We start from the raw sequence: 20,881 nt of genomic DNA, 5'->3' as shown, positions 1-20,881 counted from the left end.
GTGAAGGAGCAAGAGATTTAGGGGTCTGTGTTCAGAAATCGCTAAAAGCTACTGGTCAAGTACAAAAAGCAATTTAAAAGGCTAATGGATGGCTAGCCTTCATCTCAAGGGGGTTTGGATCAACATCCCCTCTAATCCCCTTGTGGCACCACAAATGGCTCTGCTGCACAGCAGGGATGGAAAAGGAGTGGAAGAGCTATAGTGATAGGGGACTCTATCGTATGGGTTGCAGATAGGCGTTTCTGTGGCCACAAACGTGACTCCAGGGTGGTATATTGCCTCCCTGGTGCTAGGGTCAAGGATGTCACGGAGCAGCTGCGACATTCTGAAGGGGGAGGGTGAACAATCAGTGGCCGTGGTACACATTGGTACCAATGACATAGGTAGAAAGAGGGATGAGATCCTGCAACAAGAATTTAGGGAGCTAGGTAGCAGATTAAAAAGCAGGACCTCAAAGGTTGTAATCTCTGGATTACTCCTGGTGCCACATGCAAGTGAGTACAGGAATAGGAGGATAGAGCAGATGAATGTGTGGCTGAAGAGATGGCGCAGGAGGGAGGGCTTTACTTTCCTGGATCACTGGGTCTGTTTCTGGCAAAGATAGGACCTGCACAAGTTGGATGGGTTGCACCTGAACCGGAACGGGACCAAAATCCTTGCTGGGAGATTTGCTAGTGCTATTGGGGGTTGGGGGGGTTAAACTAATTTGGCAGGGGAATGGGATACAGAGTGGAGGTACAGTACGGGGTGATGCTCAGCCAAATATAGAAGAGAAACTGAGTCAGTCTGGAAGGCAGAGCAAATATAGACCTGTTAAGGCACAAGGGAAACATGCAAGGCTGGATTGCATCTATTTTAATGCAAGGAGTCTTACTAGTAAGACAGATGAATTGAGGGCATTGATTCGCACATGGGATCATGATATTGTTGCTATCATAGAGACATGGTTGAGGGAGGGGCAGGACTGGCAGCTCAATATTCCAGGGTATAGAATGTTCAGGCGTGACAAGGGAGGGGATAAAAGAGGAGGTGGTATTGCACTGTTGATCAAGGAATCAATTATTGCAGTAAGGAGGGATGATATCTTAGAAGGTTCTTCAAATGAGGCCATATGGGTAGAACTTAAAAACAAAAAGGGAGCAATCACTTGGCTGCAAGTGTACTAGAGGCCTCCCAACAGCCAGGAAGAGATAGAGAATCAAATATGGAGGCAAATCTCAGAGAGGTGTAAAAATAATAGGGTAATAATAGTAGGGGATTTCAACTTACCCAATATCAACTGGGATAGTCTTAGTGTAAAAGGCTAAAAGGGGGTGGAATTCTTCAAATGCAGACAGGAGAGCTTTTTGAGCCAGTACGTAGAAAGTCCTACAAGAGAAGGAGCAGTACTGGACCTAATCCTGGGGAATGAAGCTGGACAAGTGGTAGAAGTGTCAATGGGGGAACATTTCGGGGATAGTGACCATAACTCTGTAAGATTTAAGGTAGTTATTGAAAAGGACAAAGATGGACCGGAAATAAAGGTACTGAATTGGGGGAAGGCCAATTTCAATATCATTAAACAGGATCTGGCCAAAGTGGACTGGGAGCAGCTACTTGCAGGAAAGTCTACAGGGAGCCAGTGGCGTAGTGGTCTACGGGGGAGGCCGTGGCATAGTGGTATTATCACTGGACTAGAAACTCAGAGATATTGCTCTGGGGACATGGGTTTGAATCCCACCACAGCAGAAGGTGGAATTTGAATTCAATTAATAAATCTGGAATTAAAAGCTAGCCTAATGATGGCCATGAAACCATTGTCGACTGTTGTACAAGCCATCTGGTTCACTAATGTCCTTTAGGGAAGTAAATCTACTGTCCTTACCTGGTCTGGCCTACATGTGACTCCAAACCCACAGCAATGTGGTTGACTCTTACATACCCTCTGAAATGGTCTAGCAAGTCACTCAGTTGTACCTAACCACTACGAAGCCAATAAAAAGGAATAAAACCGGACGGACCACCCGGCATCGACCTAGGCACCAGAAACGACAACGGCAAACCAGCCCGTTTGACCTTGCAAATTCCTCCTTACTAACATGTAGGGGCTTGTGCCAAAATTGGGAGAGCTGTCCCACGGACTAGTCAAGCAACAGCCTGACGTAGTCATACACATGGAATCATACCCTACAGACAATGTCCCAGACACCGCCATCACCATCCCTGGGTATGTCCTGTCCCACCGGCAGGACAGACCCAGCAGAAGTGGCGGCAGTGGTATAAAGTCGGGAGGGAGTTGCGCTGGGAGGCCTCAATATCGACTCCGGACATCATGAAGTCTCATGGCATCAGGTCAAACATGGGCAAGGAAACTTCCTGCTGATTACCACCTACCGCCCTCCCTCCATGTTGAACACCACCTGGAGGAAGCACTGAGGGTGGTAAAGGCACAGAATGTACTCTGGGTGGGGGACTTTAATGTCCATCACTAAGAGTGGCTTGGTAGCACCACTACTGACCGAGCTGGCCGAGTCCTAAAGGACATAGCTGCTAGACTGGGTCCGCGGCAGGTGGTGAGGGAACCAACAAAAAGGAAAAATATACTTGACCTCGTCCTCACCAATCTGCCTGCCACAGATGCATCTGTCCATGACAGCATTGGTAGGAGTGACCACCACACAGTCCTTGTGGAGACGAAGTCCCGCCTTCACATTGAGGATACCATCCGTTGTGTTGTGTGGCACTATTACCGTGCTAAATGGGATAGATTTTGAACAGATCTAGCAATGCAAAACTGGGCATCCATGAGGCGCTGTGGGCCATCAGCAGCAGCAGAATTGTACTCAACCACAATCTATAACCTCATGGCCCGGCATATCCCCCGCTCTACCATTACCATCAAGCCAGGAGGTCAACCCTGGTTCAATAAAGACTGCAGGAGGGCATGCCAGGAGCAGCACCAGGCATACCTATAAATGAGGTGTCAACTGGTGAAGCGACAACAGAGGACTACTTGCGTGCCAAACTGCGAAAGCAGCATGCAATAGACAGAGCTAAGCGATCCCCATAACCAACGGATCAGATCTAAGCTCTGCAGTCCTGCCACATCCAACTATGAATGGTGGTGGACAATTAAACAACTAACTGGAGGAGGTGGCTCCACAAATATCCCCATCCTCAATGATGGGGGAGCCCGGCTCATCAGTGCAAAAGATAAGGCTGAAGCATTTGCAACAATCTTCAGCCAGAAGTGCCGCGTTGATGATCCATCTCGGCCTCCACCTGAAGTCGCCAGCATCACAGATGCCAGACTTCAGCCAATTCGATTCACCCCGTGTGATATCAAGAAACTACTGAAGACACTGGATACTGCAAAGGCTATGGGCTCTGACAATATTCCGGCAAGAGCACTGAAGAGCTGTGCTCCAGAACTTGCCTCACCCCCAGCCAAGCTGTTCCAGTACAGCTACAACACTAGCATCTACCCTGCAATGTGGAAAATTGCCCAGGTATGTCCTGTACACAAAAAGCAGGACATGTCCAACCTGGCCAATTACCGCCCCATCATCCTACTCTCAATCATCAGTAAAGTGATGCAAGGTGTCATCAACAGTGCCATCAAGCAGCACTTGCTTAGCAATAACCTGTTCAGTGACGCTCAGTTTGGGTTCCGCCAGGGCCACTCAGCTCCTGACCTCATCACAGCCTTGGTTCAAACATGGACAAAAGAGCTGAACTCAAGAGGTGAGGTGAGAGTGACTGCCCTTGACATCAAGGCAGCATTTGACCGAGTATGGCATCAAGGAGCTCTAGCAAAACTGGAATCAATGGGAATCAGGGGAAAACTCTCCGCTGGTTGGAGTCATACCTAAAGCAAAGGAAGATCTTTGTGGTTGTTGGAGGTCAATCATCTGAGCTCCAGGACATCACTGCAGGAGTTCCTCAGGGTAGTGTCCTAGGCCTAACTTCTTCAGCTGCTTCATCAATGACCTTCCTTCAATCATAAGGTCAGAAGTGGGGAGGTTCGTTGATGATTGCACAATGTTCAGTACCATTCGTGACTCCTCAGATACTGAAGCAGTCCATGTAGAAATGCAGCAAGACCTGGACAATATCCAGGCTTGGGCTGATAAGTGGCAAGTAACATTCGCGCCACACAAGTGACAGGCAATGACCATATTCAACAAGAAAGAATCTAACCATCTCCCCTTGACATTCAATGGCATTACCATCGCTGAATCCCCCACTATCAACATCCTAGGGGCTATCATTGACCAGAAACTGACTGGAGTAGCCATATAAATACCATGGCTACAAGAGCAGATCAGAGGCTAGGAATCCTGTGGCGAGTAACTCATCTCCTGCCTTCCCAAAGCCTGTCCACCATCTACAAGGCACAAGTCAGGAGTGTGATGGAATACTGTCCATTTGCCTGGATGGGTGCAGCTCCAACAACACACAAGAAGCTCGACACCATCCAGGGCAAAGCAGCCCGCTTAATTGGCACCCCATCCACAAACATTCACTCCCTCCACCACCGACGCACAGTGGCCGCAGTGTGTACCATCTACAAGATGCACTGCAGCAACGCACCAAGGCCCCTTAGACAGCACCTTCCAAACGCGCGGCCTCTAACAACTAGTAGGACAAGGGCAGCAAATGCGTGTGAACACCACCACCTGCAAGTTCCCCTCCAAGTCACACACCATCTTGACTTGGAACTATATTGCTGTTCCTTCACTGTTGCTGGGTCAAAATCCTGGAACGCCCTTCCTAACAGCACTGTGGGTGTACCTACCGCACATGGACTGCAGCGGATCAAGAAGGCAGCTCACCACCACTTTCTCAAGGCCAATTAGGGATGGGTAATATATGCTGGCTGAGCCAGCGATGCCCACATCCCATGAAGGAAAAAAAACAGACCAGTGGAAGTCATTCAAAGAGGAAATAGTGAGGGTTCAGAGCTAACATGTACCCAATAAGGTGAATGGTAGGACCAACAAATCCAGGGAACCCTGGATGTCAAGGGATATAGAGGATTGGATCAGGACAAAAAGGAGGCTTATGGCAGATTCGGAGTGCTGAAAACAGCGGAGGCACTAGAGGAGTATAGAAAATGTAGGGGGTACTAAAAAAAGTAATTAGGAGAGCGAAGAGGGAACATGAAAAAACACTGGCGGGTAAGATAAAGGAAATCCCAAGGCATTGATTAAGTATATTAAGGGCAAGGGGATAACCAGGGAAAGAGTAGGGCCCGTTAGGGACCAAAGTGGCAATGTGTGTGTGGAGCCGGAGGACATAGGTGAGGTTTTAAATGATTACTTTGCATCTGTGTTCACTGTGGAGAAGGACAATGTAGGTGTAGAGATCAGGGAAGGGGATTGTGATATACTTGAACATATTTGCATTGAAAGGGAGGAGGTATTCGCTGTTTTAGTGGGCTTAAAAATGGATAAATCCCTAGGCCCAGATGAGATGTATCCCAGGCTGTTATGTGAGGCAAGGGAGGAGATAGCAGGGGCTCTGACACAAATTTGCAAATCGTCTCTGGCCACAGGAGAGGTACCAGAGGACTGGAGGACAGCGAATGTGGTGCCATTATTCAAGAAGGGTAGCGGGGATAAACCAGGTAATTACAGGCCGGTGAGTCTAACATCTGTGGTTGGGAAAATATTGGAAAAAATTCTGAGGGACAGGATTAATCTCCACTTGGAGAGGTAGGGATCAATCAGATAGTCAGCGTGGCTTTGTCAGGGGGAGATCGTGTCTAACTAACTTGATTGAATTTTTTGAGGTGGTGACTATATGTGTAGATGAGGGTAAAGCAGTTGATGTAGTCTACATGGACTTCAGTAAGGCTTTTGATAAGGTCCCGCATGGTAGATTGGTTAAGAGCCCATGGGATCCAGGGCAATTTTGCAAAGTGGATCCAAACTTGCTTCGTGGCAGGAGGCAGAGAGGGATGGTCGAGGGTTGTTTTTGCGAGTGGAAACCTGTGACCAGTGGTGTATCGCAGGGATTGGTGCTGGGACCCTTGCTGTTTGTAGTGTACATTAATGATTTAGACGTGAATATAGGAGGTATGATCAGTAAGTTTGCAGATGGCACGAAAATTGGTGGTGTTGTAAATAGTGAGGAGGAAAGCCTTTGATTACAGGATTATATAGATGGGCTGGTAAAATGGGCAGAGCAGTGGCAAATGGAATTTAATCCTGAGAAGTGTGAGGTGATGCATTTTGGGAGGACTAGCAAGGCAAGGGAATATACAATGGATGGCAGGAACCTCGGAAGTACAGAAGGTCAGAGGGATCTTGATGTACTTGTCCATAGATCACTGAAGGCAGTAGCACAGGTAGATAAGGTGGTTAGGAAGGCATATGGGATACTTGCCTTTATTAGCCGAGGCATAGAATATAACAGCAGGGAGGTTATGATGGAGCTGTATAAAATGCTAGTTAGGCCACAGCTGGAGTACTGTGTACAGTTATGGGCAACACAATCGGAAGGATGTGATTGCACTGGAGAGGGTGCAGAGGAGATTCACCAGGATGTTGCCTGGGCTGGAGCATTTCAGCTATGAAGAGAGACTGGAAAGACTAGGGTTGTTTTCCTTAGAACAGAGAAAGCTGAGGGGGGACATGATTGAGGTATACAAAATTATGAGGGGCATTGATAGGATAGGTAGTAAGAAACTTTTTCCCTTAGCGGAGGGGTCAATAACCACAGGGCATAGATTTAAGGTAAGGGGCAGGAGGTTTAGAGGGGATTTGAGGAAAAATGTTTTCACCCAGAGTGTGGTTGGAATCTGGAATGCACAGCCTGCAGAGGTGGTAGAGGCAGAAACCCTCACAACTTTTGAGAAGTATTTAGATATGCACTTGAAACGCCATAGCATACAAGGCTATGGGCCAAATGCTGGAAAATAGGATTAGAATAGTTAGGTGCTTGATGGCCGGCACGAACACGATGGGCCGAAGGGCCTGTTTCTGTGCTGTATAACTCTATGACTCTAATTTTTTTTTGTTATGTGCAGCCTTCGCATTTAAGTGTGCGGGACCTTTAAATATTTTTGCACGGCTATGCACGCGCAGTAATTTAAAGGGGCCGACTTGTGCTCAGCCTGCGCAGGAACTTCAGGGTTGCTGCGCGGCTGTGTGGCTGCACAGCTTAGAGGGAATATTAGTTGGGATACAATGTATTGGAAGTTATGCTACAGTTGTATAAAGTTATAGTTAGACTGCATCTGGAATACTGCAGTCAGTTCTGGGCACGCACCTCAGAAAAAATATATTAGCCTTAGAGGGCTGAATGGCCTTACTCTTGTTCATATGTTTGCTCTGATTCTTTTGCAAATTATTTTAAATCTTTGTCCTTTGGTTTCCGAGCTGTCTGTCACTGGAAACAGTTTCTCCTTATTTACTTGAACAAAACTGTTAATAATTTTGATACCTTCTATTAAATCTCCCCTTAACCTTCTCCACTCTAAGGAGAACAATCCCAGCTCCTTTCGTCTCTCCACATAGCTGAAGTCCCTCATCCCTGAAATTATCATTCCAGTATGTCTTCTTTGCTCTCTCTCCAAAGCCTTAACATTCTTCCGCAAGTATGATGTGCAAAATGGCCACAATACTCCAGCTGAGGCCTAATTTATAAAAGTTTAGCCTGATATCCTGGCTTTTATACTCCATGCCTCTATTGATAAAGTCAAGGATCCCATAGGTATGTTTTTAAATAGCCTTATCAACTTGCCTTGCCACCTTCAAAGATTTGTGTAACTGAACCACCAGGTCTCTCTGATCATGTACCCGCTTAAAAATCGTTTATATTGCCTCTCAACAGTCTACTTCAGCCCTGGGCATTACTTCATACTTCCTTGCATTAAATTTAATCTGTCATGTGCTTGCCAATTCACCAGTCTGTCTCCAGAAGTCTGCTATTATTCTCCTCGCTGTTTACTGCATTTCCAAGTTTTGTATCATGTGCACACTTTGAAATTATGCCCCTTTTTACACAGTCCAGGCCATTAATATGTATCAAAAAGGGCAGTGTATCTAATACCAACCCCTGTGGACACCTCTGTATTCTTGCCTCCAGCCTGAAAACCAACCGTTCGCTATTCTTTGCTTTTGGTCTTTTAGCCAATTTTATTTCCACGCTACCGCTGCCTCTTTAATCCCTTCAATTTTGCCAGAAAGTCTATTATATTGTACTTTATCAAATGCCTTTTGAAATTCCATATACACATCAACCACACTACCTTCATCAACGCTCTCCCTTACTTCATTGAAGAACTCAAACAAGTTTGTCAGACATAATCTGTCTTTAAGAATTTTGTATTGGCTGTCATTTATTAACCTATGTCTTTCCATATCTTCTGAATTATGGTTTCTAGAGGGCACGCCACCACGGATACTAGACTGATTGACCTGCAGTTCATTCCTCTTCCCTTTCTTGAATAGTTGCTGTCACATTTGCAACCCTTCAGTCCTCTGGCACCAATCCCATTTCTAAAGAGGATTTAAAGATTGTGGCCAAAGCTTCCACTATTTCCACTCTTACTTGCTTCAGAAACCAGAATGCATCCAATCCAGACTGAGTGGTTTTTCTACTGTGAGCACAGCCAATCTTTTAAGTACCTCCTTTTGACTTATTTTTATCCTGATTTCTCTACCCTCTTTTTTTTCTATGACATTGTCTTTGTTCATGAAGCCAGTTGCAAAGTATTCATTTAGTACCTCAGCTACACCCTCTGTCTCCACAAGCAAATTTTCCTTTTGGTTCCTAATTGCCTCTGACCATCCTTTTACTACTTGTACGTTTCTAAAAGACTTTAGTGCTCTCTTTTATGTTACACACTATTACAATCAGGTGAGGAGGGGTAGAAGGGCTCCCCTCTTTTCCCTCTCCTTGTTTGACCACAACAGATTTATTTCTTTTTGAAGTGGATATACTTGCCAATTCAGTGAGTGTTTAACTATTTACATGCCGTGATCATGAAAAGAACTAATCAGACAGATTTTCTTGAGTTTAACAAAGTAAGAGGTTAGATTTATTGTACTTTAACCAATCTAAGTAAAATAATAAAATAAGCTCCAACTTTCATACACACACACAAATAGGTTACAGAGTGGGGAAAGATAGATTGGTCAAATCAGAGTCCAGAGAAATAAAAGGGGTATGCAGTCTGTGGAGGTTGGTGACTCAGCTAGTTTCAGGCTGAATTCAGTGGTCGTGCGACTTTCCTTTGGTGGTCCTGAGGCTTCCGGTTTGAAGACGTGGATGGCTAATTCGGTGGTTTCCTGGGAGACAGCAATGTGGCTGATATCCTTCAAGGAGTCTTTGTCTGCAGCAGGGATATACCTGGGTGGTCATGGTCAACAGGTAGGGTTTGAAGCTTGCAAGGTGGAGTGGAGAGAGAGAAAGGAAGGAGGGACCCCACTTGAGTCTCCACTTGTCAGTGTCTAGCTGCTTGTCTAGTTGCTGCAGAGAAAACACCAGCTTAAGCACACAGATGGTGGAACTGTCACATAATTGTCACCCAGTGATTCAAGCATGATGGTTATCAACTCTTGCAACTTAATCAGTCCGTGTCTAGGAATTCCCTTCTCACAACCAGGGTCCCATTGTTCAAGTGATTAGGTTTGAGTGGTTCATCTCCACCAGTTTATTATTCAGATGATGGCCTTGATGCCTTGCTAATAGGAACAGGATAAGTAGTTCCCTCAGATTCCCCAGGTCATTGTTCTTGATGGGTCTGTGCATACAATCCAACTCCACCTCAATGCATTGGAATATGGAGTACAGTAATGCAAATTGGGATAGCCATCTTTAGTTGCTAGTATAGAATCACCTTTCATCTGTATATTTTTTTAATTCAAAATTTAATTCTGGTTTCCAGATGGTGGATTGAAAATCATCAATCGAGATAGTGCGTTTTCGTGACACTACTAATCTTTTCTCATGCACTGTCTTTGACCTTTCTCAGTTCATCTCTGCACTTCTGTATTTTGCTTGATTCACTACTGTGTTTTGAACCTGTTATTCAACATAAAGCTTTTTTATTCCCCAGAATTAGATCCAGCACTGCTTCCTTCCTCATTTGACTTAAAAAATAGTAATCAAGAAAGTAAGTCAGTGAGGTTGAATGCAGGATATTTCAGGAGAATGGGCGGCACAGTGGCGCAGTGGTTAGCACCGCAGCCTCACAGCTCTAGGGACCCGGGTTCGATTCTGGGTACTGCCTGTGCGGAGTTTGCAAGTTCTCCCTGTGTCTGCGTGGGTTTTCGCCGGGTGCTCCGGTTTCCTCCCACATCCAAAGACTTGCAGGTGATAGGTAAATTGGCTGTTGTAAATTGCCCCTAGTGTAGGGAGGTGATAGGGAATATGGGATTACTGTAGGGTTAGTATATGTTGGTCGGCAGAGACTCGGTGGGCCGAAGGGCCTGTTTCAGTGCTGTATCTCTAAATAAAAATAAATATATAAAGCTAAGCAGAATGAGTAGATAGGTGCAGGGAAATATAAAGCGATACCTTTTGGAAAAAATAGAAAAAGGAAGTTTACGTTGGAAAGAAGGCAGCTTATAGAGGTATATAAGATAATACATGGTTTGGAAATGGTTATTCCAGAAATAAAGTAGGAGAAATTCTTTTACACAGAGAGCTGTGAGGCACTGCGAGTTTGTAAATGAAGCAGAGAGCATTGCACCTTTTAAGAATAGGTTGTTGAGGGTGGTTGAAGAAAAAGAGTAAAAAGGAATATAAGAAAAGGACAGGCAGGTGGAATTAACATTGCCTCTCCCTAATTCCCCTTGAGAATGTGGTGGTTTGCCACCTTCTTGAAACGTTGCAGTCCATGTGCTGTAGGTACACCCACAGTCCTGTAAGGAAGGCAGTTCCAGGATTTTGACCCAGCGATGACGAAGGAACAGCGATATAGTTCCAAGTCAGGATGGTGTGTGACTTGAAGAGAGACTTGGAGGTGGTGGTGTTCCCATGCACCTGCTGCCCTTGTTCTTCTGGGTGGTAGAGGTTGCAGGTTTGGAAGGTGCTGTTGCAGAAGCCTTGGTGAGTTGTTGCAGTGCATCCTGTAGATGGTACACACTGCTGCCACTATGATGGTGGAGGGAGTGAATGTTTAAGGATGGGGTGCCAATCAAGCAGGCAGCTTTGTCCTGGATGGTGTTGAGCTTCTTGAGTGTTATTGGACCTGCACTCATCCAGGTAAATGGAGAGTATTCCATCACACTCCTGGCTTGTGCCTTGTAGATGGTGGACAACTCTTGTGGAGTCAGGTGAGCCACTTGCTGCAAATTTCCCAGCCTGTGACCTGCTTTCATAGCCGCAGTATTTATTTAGCTGGTTCCATTCCATTTCTGGTCAATGGTGCCCCTCAGAATGTTGGTGGTGCCACATAAAAGTTAAGATAAGAGCCATGGTCATAGGAACGTAGAAATAAGGAGCAGGAGTAGGTCATTCAGCTCTTGAGCATGCTCCGCCATTCAATAAGATCATGGCTGATCTAGTTGTGGTCTCAACTCCACTTTTCTATCTGCCTCCCATAACCCTTTACTCCCTTGTCTATCAAAAATCTGTCTAACTCAGCCCTGAATAAATTTAATGACCCAGCATCCACTGCTTTCTGGGGAAGAGAATTCCACAGACTAACGAGCCTCTTGAGAGAAAAAAATTCTCCTCATCTTCATCTTAAAAGGGAGATCTCTAATTCTTAAACTGTGTCCCCGAGTTCTAGTCTCCCCCACAAGAGGAAACATCCTCCCAGTATCCACTCTATCAAGTCCCCTCAGGATCTTATATTTTTCAATAAGTACACTTCTCATTCTTCCAAACTCCAATGGGTCTAGGCTCAATCTGTTCAACCTTTCTTCATAAGATAAGCTCTTATTCCCAGAATGAGTCGAGTGAACTTTCTCAGAGCTACTTCTAATGCAATTATATCCTTTTTCAGATAAGCAAACCAAAATTGTACACAGTACTCTAGATGTGGTCTCACCAAGCTCCTGCACAAGCTGCAGTAACATTTCCCTACTTTTATACTCAACTCCCCTTGCAATAAATGCCAACATTCCATTTGCCTTCCTAATCACTTCTTGTACCTGCATACTAAGTTTTTGTGATTCATGTACAAGACACATAGATCCCTCTGTACCACCGAGTTCTGCAATCTCTCTCCATTTAAATAGTATACAGCTTTTCTATTCTTCCTGCCAAAGTGGGCAAGTTCACATTTTCCCACATTATACTCCAGCTGCCAAATTTTTGCCCACTCACTTAACCCATCTATATCTCTTTGTAGACTCTGTGGCCAGAATTTTGCGCCGCCCCAGTGGGTCGGATGTTGGCATGGGGGGCGGCGTAAAATTGAACGGCAGGCCTACCCGCCCCAATTCCGCCTCCGGACAAGTTTATGGAAGACAGGCGGGGGGGGGGGGGGGGGGGGGGCGGCGGGGGGGGGTGGGGGAAAGGGGATGGGAAATGGCCTGCCCACCTGAGGCCAATCAAGACCCTGAAGTGGCCACTTAACGGCCTCTTAAGGGCCCTCGCCCGCCTCCACGGGTATTTTACCCTTGCCAAGAGGGTGTGCTGGGGACATGAAAGACCACCCAACAATAGCTGCCGGGCTTTCCGCGATCGGCGGGAGGGGCATGGCAGTCAGGCACAGGGTGCCCAATTGAGGGCCACCCCTGCCTCCCAACCCACCCACAGGACCCAAGACACCCCCTCCCCCCAAACGACCACTGTAGCCTCAGCAGGGCATGACCGACTTACTCACTTTCTAGGATCCATGGCGTCGGCTGGGCTGCAGTCCCAGCAATGGCCACTGCTCCCAGTGGCGCTGCTGGGACTAAGAGCTGCCGGCCCGCTGATTGGCCGGCAGCTCACTGAGACGGGAGCTCCTCCCTCAAGTGGGTGGAAGTCCCGCCCTGGGACAATTAAAGCCCAGGGATCCGTAAAATACGGGATGGATCCCGGGGCTAGGCGGAAGCAGTTTTGCCACCGACTTTCTCATCGGTGGCAAATTCCTGTCCGCCTAGGGTAAAATCCAGCCCTTTACCTCCTCTTGACAACTTATTTTACTTCCTATCTTGGTGTTATTGGTAAATTTAGCTACCATATATCTCTGGATCAGCTTGCTGTGCTGCAATGATAGGCGATCTCTTAAACAACTCATTTGGATTATTTACATCCCCAAATAAGGTTTCAAATGCTCGGCTATCTATTTGTGGTGCCCCGTTTACCTCCGACAATGGATCCTGTTTAGCCATTGCTAGGATAACTAGACACGCAGGAAATATTCACGGAACTTGCTCCTGTAATTGCTCCGTTTCCTTAATTGCACTTAGTTCCTCTGTAACTATAGGCGAAACTGACACTTCTGATCCAACCAAATCATTTCCTAGGAGTAGATCAATTCCCTTTACTGGTAAACTGTGGACAATGCCTAGAGTTACTATCCCAGATATTAAGTCACTCTCTAGGCGCACTTTATACAAAGGTACAGGTATACACTCCCTGCCAATTCCATTAACTAAAACTTTAGCATTCAAGGCGCTCTCTGGTGGAAACCTTTATATCTTTCCCCAGCAAGAGAGTTTGGGTTGCTCCTGTGTCCCTGAGTATAATGATAGGTTTTCCTGCCTCACTAACAGGATACGGAATTACTCACCCCTTTGACAAAAATTCATTATAACTCTCAAGTATTTTATTTTTAACTCTGCACTCCTTTTAGTTTAAGTATCTGGTTTCACATTCACAGCTGTCATTAAAGTTCTAGCCTGGTCTGCTATACTCTCAGTCAGAATCCTTTCCTCTGCGCTAACTTGGCATACCCCAACAAGTCCTATGGGTTTACCTCGCAATTTCCAGCACTCTGAACGAAGATGACCTGTTTTGTTGCAATGATAACACTTTGGCTTGCGAACCTCACTTGTACCCTCAGCACTTTCCTTTCTGACCTGAGGAGATGATCCTGGGGCATTCCCAGCTGTTCCTTCTTGTCCCCGGCTACTTGCCTTTCTTTCACTCTCCCACTTTCTATCCTTCTCGGGTTTATGGGGGTGACGGACAAAATAATTTGGCTTATTCACAAGCTCAATATCATCAGCAATCTTTGCTGCTTGCCTAGCTTTCAAAACTTTCAGGTTATTTGTATGAGTTCTCATTACTGAAGGAGTGGAGTTTTTAAACTAAGAGAATCAATTCTCAAAGGTTCTCATATGTGGTTTCTAGCTTTAATGCCCGTATCCAATGGTCAAAAGTCATTTACTTCACTCTCTCAAATTCCACATTTGTCTGCCCAGCCAATCTCCTTAAGTTCCTAAACTTCTAACGGTAAGCTTCAGGGACTAACTCATACGCAGCGAGAATAACCTTTTTTGCCATTGCATAATCTGCAGAAGCCTCTTCAGAAAGCATGGCATAAGCTTCATGAGCTCTGCCTACCAGCCTGCACTGCATGAGCAATGTCCAGCTTTCTGTCGGCCATTTCATCTGTTTGGCTATTTTTTCAAAAGATATGAAAAGCGCCTCTACGTCCTTTTCCTCGAACTTAGGAAGAGCCTATATAAATTTAAACAACTTCTCGCTGGGCCATGATCTAAATTCAGATTCATCCTGACCGTTTTGTCTTAGTTCCATCTCTTTTAGCCTAAATTCCCTCTCTTTCTCCCTGTCTTCCAATTCAAGTTTTCTTAATTCTTTTTCTGCCTCAAGTTTGTACATTTCTAATTGAATCCTAGCCAGTTCTACTGTATCACTCTCGGACCTACTACCTTCATGTCTCTCATATTCCCTTGCTTGTTCCTCGTATTGCCCTTCATCTGTATCATCATCATCTTCTTCTACTAATTTCAGATGTTCGGCTATTATGTCAATTATCTCTGCTTTTTTGGCACCTGATTTCAATTCCAACCCCAATTTCGCTGCCAATTCTTTAAATTTGTTCTTAGTTAAAGTTATCAAGTCACTCAGGGAACATTCTGCTTTCCCAAAAACTCTGCTACAGTCACTAATGCCATTACAATGGTATAGACGGTACCTTATTATACAAGAGACCTGCTTCTTTTAATTTCTTTGTAATTGGTGTCAGGTTTAGATCCCAACAATCGAGTTTCCAATTGATATGATCCCAGACTCGAGAGCAATTAATATGATGCCAATCTCAGGACCCTAATTTAAATATGCTATCCCAGAGATGAGTAATTACTATGATTCCAAATGCGAGCCCTCCAAATTAGTCTGATTCTGATTCCATATGCGAGCCACCAAATTAAATATGATTCAACTGTGAGCAAGCCCCCAATTAAGATCTGATTCAAATCCAGAAACCCAATTAATATATGATTCAAATCTCGAGCAAGCCCCAATTAATATGTTATGACCGACCAATCCAGTCAAAGCCCCCAGTCAACAAATTAACTGTTTAATTAGAAAAACTAAATTCTTAAACACTACTAAGACATAAACAACATTTAAAATAGAACAAAATTAGAGTTCTTGCAAATTTACAGTCCAATGTTGCTTGAAGTCTTCACAGCCATTCGATGGGGAGAAAAGATTCTTCAATCGTAGAACAGTCCATAGTCTAATTCCAGCAATAAGTGATGCTTTCCTTCTCCAGCGATGAATTTCAACAATAAACGACTTGCAAACACTTTTTAAATGAATCAATTTGGCTTTAGAATTTTTGAGGGATAAAAGATTGTGACAGTCTAACTTCCATTCCTTCAGTTTAAAATATCAGAGATCTCTATTTGGCTTGACTTTTTTTAGAATTTTGAGAGATAATAAATAAACCGACGAAATTCTCTTCCGTCAGCTGAAATGGTCTGAGAACACTCCTTTCAGGTGTTAACACACAGCTATCTGCCTGTGTCTAGATTTAGATTTTTTTTTAGATTTAGAGATACAGCACTGAAACAGGCCCTTCAGCCCACCGAGTCTGTGCCGACCATTAACCACCCATTTATACTAATCCTACACTAATCCCATATTCCTACCACATCCTCACCTGTCCCTATATTCCCCTACCACCTACCTATACTAGTGGCAATTTATAATAGCCAATTCACCTATCAACCTGCAAGTCTTTTGGCTGTGGGAGGAAACTGGAGCACCCGGAGGAAACCCACGCAGACACAGGGAGAACTTGCAAACTCCACACAGGCAGTACCCAGAATTGAACCCGGGTCACTGGAGCTGTGAGGCTGCGGTGCTAACCACTGCGCCGCCCAGTGGCAACTGTGCCCAGTGTTAGAACAGGTTGTCTGCACCAAAAGCCAGTTCAAAATTGAATTGTAACAAATGTATCTCTCGATGCTCAGTCTGAGTGGCTGTATCCAAGGCAACAAGAATGCATTCTTTGACTCAGCTTCTGGACCCTGCTGCCTTAAAGCAGTACGGCTCTTATTCCAGCCTTAAAGGCATACCGCATTCTACCCAGAAAAAAACCTACAGGATCATAACACTATGCTGACTCTGTCTGATACCATTATGATTTTCTAAGTATCCTGCTATAACCTCCTTAATAATAGATTCTAGCAATTTCCCTATGATAGATGTTAGGCTAACTGGCCCATCGTTTCCTGCCTTTTGTCTCCCTCCTTTCTTGAATAGAGGTGTTACATTTGCTATTTTCCAATGTATTGGGACCCTTCCAGAATCTAAGGAATTTTGGAAGATTATAAGCAAAGCCTCTACTATCTATGCAACCATTTCTTATAAGACCCTAAGATGCAAACCATTTGGTCCTGGGGACCTGTCAGCCTTTAGGTCTAATAGTTTCCCTAGCGCCTTTTCCCTGATGATAGTGATTGTTTTAAGTTCCTCCTCCCTTTCACCTCTTGATTTTCAAATATCTTTGGGAAGTTTTCTAAGTCTTCTATAGTGAAAAGAGGCACAAAATACCTGTTCAATGCCTCTGCCATTTACTTGTTTTCCATTATCAATTCCCCAGACTCACTCTCTAGAGGACCAATACTAATTTTAGTTACTCTTTTCATATTTCTTATGTTCAATGGTAATGCTGTTTAATGTCAAGGGAAGGTACTTAGACTCTCTCTTGTTGGAGATAATCATTGCCTGGCAATTATGTGGCACAAATGTTACTTGCTACTTATCAGCCCAAGCCTGAATGTTGTCCAGGTCTTGCATAAAGCTGGAAGGCGTATTACTGTGTTGTAGTTTCTATGTAATTCTGTGTAACGTTTGAAAATTAATTTCCAATTCTATAACTCCATCCCCCCGAAATTTCCGTTCCTCTGACCTGATCTCGTGCATCCTTTCCTTTTGCCCCACCATTGGCACTGTGCTTTCAGGCACCTTCAACTTGCAACACCCCAAAGCAATTCACAGGAGAGTTATCAAAAAGTTTCACACTGAGCCACCTAATGATATATTAGGACAGGTGATCAAAAACTTAGTCAAAGAGGTAGGTTTTAAAGGAGTGTCTTAAAGGAGGAGAGGTTGAAAGGTAGAGAGGTTCAGGGAAGAAATTCCAGAGGTTAGGTCGAGATAGCTGAAGGCACAGACCTGGGCCCATAACCTGGAATTCCCTCCATAAATCCCTCCTCCCAACTTAATCTCCACCTCTAAATCCCTTCTTAAAACCCACCTCTTTGACCAAGCATTTGGTCACCCCTCCAAATATGCCCTTCTTCAGCTCAGCATCCATTTTTTTTTATCAGACCACTGCGATGTGCCTTGGGATGCTTTCCTATGTTAAAGACACAGTGCAAATGCAGGTTGTTGTAATTATTTTATATTAGCCTTTCTTGGTGTTAAAAAGTTGCCATTCTATGAAGGAGTGCTTTTCAGCTTCTTACAATTTTTATTTATTTAGAGATACAGCACTGAAACAGGCCCTTCAGCCCACCGAGTCTGTGCCAACCAACAACCAGCCATTTATACTAACCCTACAGTAATCTACAGTGCTAACCACTGCGCCACTGTGCCGCCCTGTTTGGCAAGTATAGAACTTGCTGATTGTCTTTGGAATGCTGCCCTCAAATAAAGACGAAATCCCAGCAACAGCATCATAATCCTGGACATATTGGCCAGAATTTTACGCCGCCCCAGCGGGTCAGATGGTGGCGTGGGGGCAGCATAAAATTGAGCGGCAGGCTCCGAAAGGCCTAACCACCCTGATTCTGCCTCCGACCAACAGAGGTCGGGCGGGGAGGCGGTGGTGAGAAGCAGCCCACCCGCTCGAGGCCAATCAAGACCCTAAAGTGGCCATGTAAAATACGGGACGGATCCCCAGGCTGGGCGGAAGCGGGTTCGACACCAACATTTACGTCGGAGTCCGGCTCCCGTCCGCCCAGCGTAAAATTCCGGCAATACTTAGCAAGCTTGAAAACGTGTAAAAGCTGACCAACAGCTTCATAAGTAACATACCCCCAGATTGCTATCAATTGAAGAAAGGGGCTGACATACGAAAGCAAATAGTGACACAGGCTTTGTAATTTAAGCTGTAGAACAAAGAACAAAGAACAGTACAGCACAGGAACAGGCCATTCGGCCCTCCAAGCCTGCGCCGATCTTGATGCCTGCCTAAACTAAAACCTTCTGCACTTCCGGGGACCGTATCCCTCTATTCCCATCCTATTCATGTATTTGTCAAGATGCCTCTTAAACGTCGCTATCGTACCTGCTTCCACCACCTCCCCTGGTAGCAAGTTCCAGGCACTCACCACCCTCTGTGTAAAGAACTTGCCTCGCACATCCCTTCTAAACTTTGCCCCCCTCACCTTATACCTATGCCCCCTAGTAACTGACTCTTCCACCCTGGGAAAAAGCTTCTGACTATCCACTCTGTCCATGCCGCTCATAACTTTGTAAACCTCTATCTTGTCGCCCCTCCACCTCCGTCGTTCCAGTGAAGACAATCCGAGTTTATTCAACCTCTCCTCATAGCTAATGCCCTCCAGACCAGGCAACATCCTGGTAAACCTCTTCTGTACCCTCTCCAAAGCCTCCACGTCCTTCTGGTAGTGTGGCGACCAGAATTGCACACAATATTCTAAGTGTGGCCTAACTAAAGTTCTGTACAGCTGCAGCATGACTTGCCAATTTTTATACTCTATGCCCCGACCGATGAAGGCAAGCCATCTTGACTACCTTATCCACCTGCGTTGCCACTTTCAGTGACCTGTGGACCTGTACGCCCAGATCTCTCTGCCTGTCAATACTCCTAATGGTTCTGCCATTTACTGTATACTTCCCACCTGCATTAGGCCTTCCAAAATGCATTACCTCACATTTGTCCGGATTAAACTCCATCTGCCATTTCTCCGCCCAAGTCTCCAACCGATCTATATCCTGCTGTATCCTCTGACAATCCTCATCACTATCCGCAACTCCACCAACCTTTGTGTCGTCCGCAAACTTACTAATCAGACCAGCTACATTTTCCTCCAAATCATTTATATATACTGCAAAGAGCAAAGGTCCCAGCACTGATCCCTGCGGAACACCACTAGTCACATCCCTCCATTCAGAAAAACACCCATCCACTGATACCCTCTGTCTTCTATGACTGAGCCAGTTCTGTATCCATCTTGCCAGCTTCATTTGTATTAACTGGGGGAAAAACATGAATACACAAATGCCTGAAGGAGAAATGCTCAATGTTAAAGGCAAAAAATGGTTGAGCATTTCAAGGAATGGCTGGGGGCAGGCTCCTCTAGAAAATGTTTGAATTTTTATATTAAAAAGAATACATTCTGGCATCCACGTAGTCACGACCCACCGCCCCTCCCCCTCCACCCCGCCTTTACATTTTCTGGCCCCTTGCTTATAACTTATATTCTTCCCCTTTTACATTCTCTCCTTCTTTGTACTTTTTCCACCTCACCCATAACCCTAATCATACCAGAGCCTGCTGGCTAATTCACCTGACAGGCCCCACTCCTCCTCTTCATACATTCCCAGCACTGCTGGCGCGGGTTGCCATTTCCATGTACTGGAGATAGAATTTCTCATTCTCATGATAATTCTCACCTCCATTACACAGTGGCAGCAGTCAGGACCAGTAACATTGGCAGTATGTGGTGCATTCGCCACTAGCCATAGAAGGAGTGGGAATGGTGATCATTATAAGGGCCTAATTTGTGTGAACAGATTCTAAAATGCTGATCAGACTCCCAAAACACAGTCAGCGTACAATATTACCAGCTTTGCATATTGTTAGCTGCTGTCCCCTCTCCCTCAGATCTGCCATTAACACCCCGTCCTCAAAAAACCCCTAAAGACACTGTTCCGATCAGGTGAGGAGGGGTTGAAGGGCTCCCCTCTTTTCCCTCTCCTTAGGCCACAACAGGTTTATTTCTTTTTGAAGTGGATATAGTTGTCAATTTAGTGAGTGTTTGAATGTTTAATTGTTTACGTGCCGTGATCATGAAAAGCACCAACCGGATAGATTTTCTTGAGTTTGACAAAGAGGTTAGCTTAATTGTACTTAAACCAATATAAGTAATATAATAAAATATGCTCCAACTTCCACACACACACACACAAATAGGTTACAGAGAATAGATTGTTCGAATTAGAGTCAAGAGAAATAAGTTTGGTGGTCACACAACTTTCCTTTGGTGGTCTGGAGGCTTTCAGTTTGAAGATGTGGACAGCTGATTTGATGGTTCTCCAGGACACAGCAATGCAGTTAATTTCTTTCAGGGGGTCTCTATCTGCAGCAGGGATATGCCTTGGTGGTCACAGAAGGAGGCAGGGTTCAAAGCTTGCAAGGTGGATTGAGGAGAGAGAAAGGAAGGAAAGACCCCACTTGGGTCTTCTCTTCTCCATGTCTAATTGTTTATCTGGTTGCTACAGAGAAACCACCAGCTTAAGCACCTGGATGTTGGGTCTGTCACCCAGTAATTCAAGCATG

The sequence above is a fragment of the Heterodontus francisci genome, chromosome 2 (assembly GCF_036365525.1).
Source record: "Heterodontus francisci isolate sHetFra1 chromosome 2, sHetFra1.hap1, whole genome shotgun sequence".
Lineage (NCBI taxonomy): Eukaryota > Metazoa > Chordata > Chondrichthyes > Heterodontiformes > Heterodontidae > Heterodontus > Heterodontus francisci.
Note: the sequence above shows the minus strand (reverse complement) of the source record.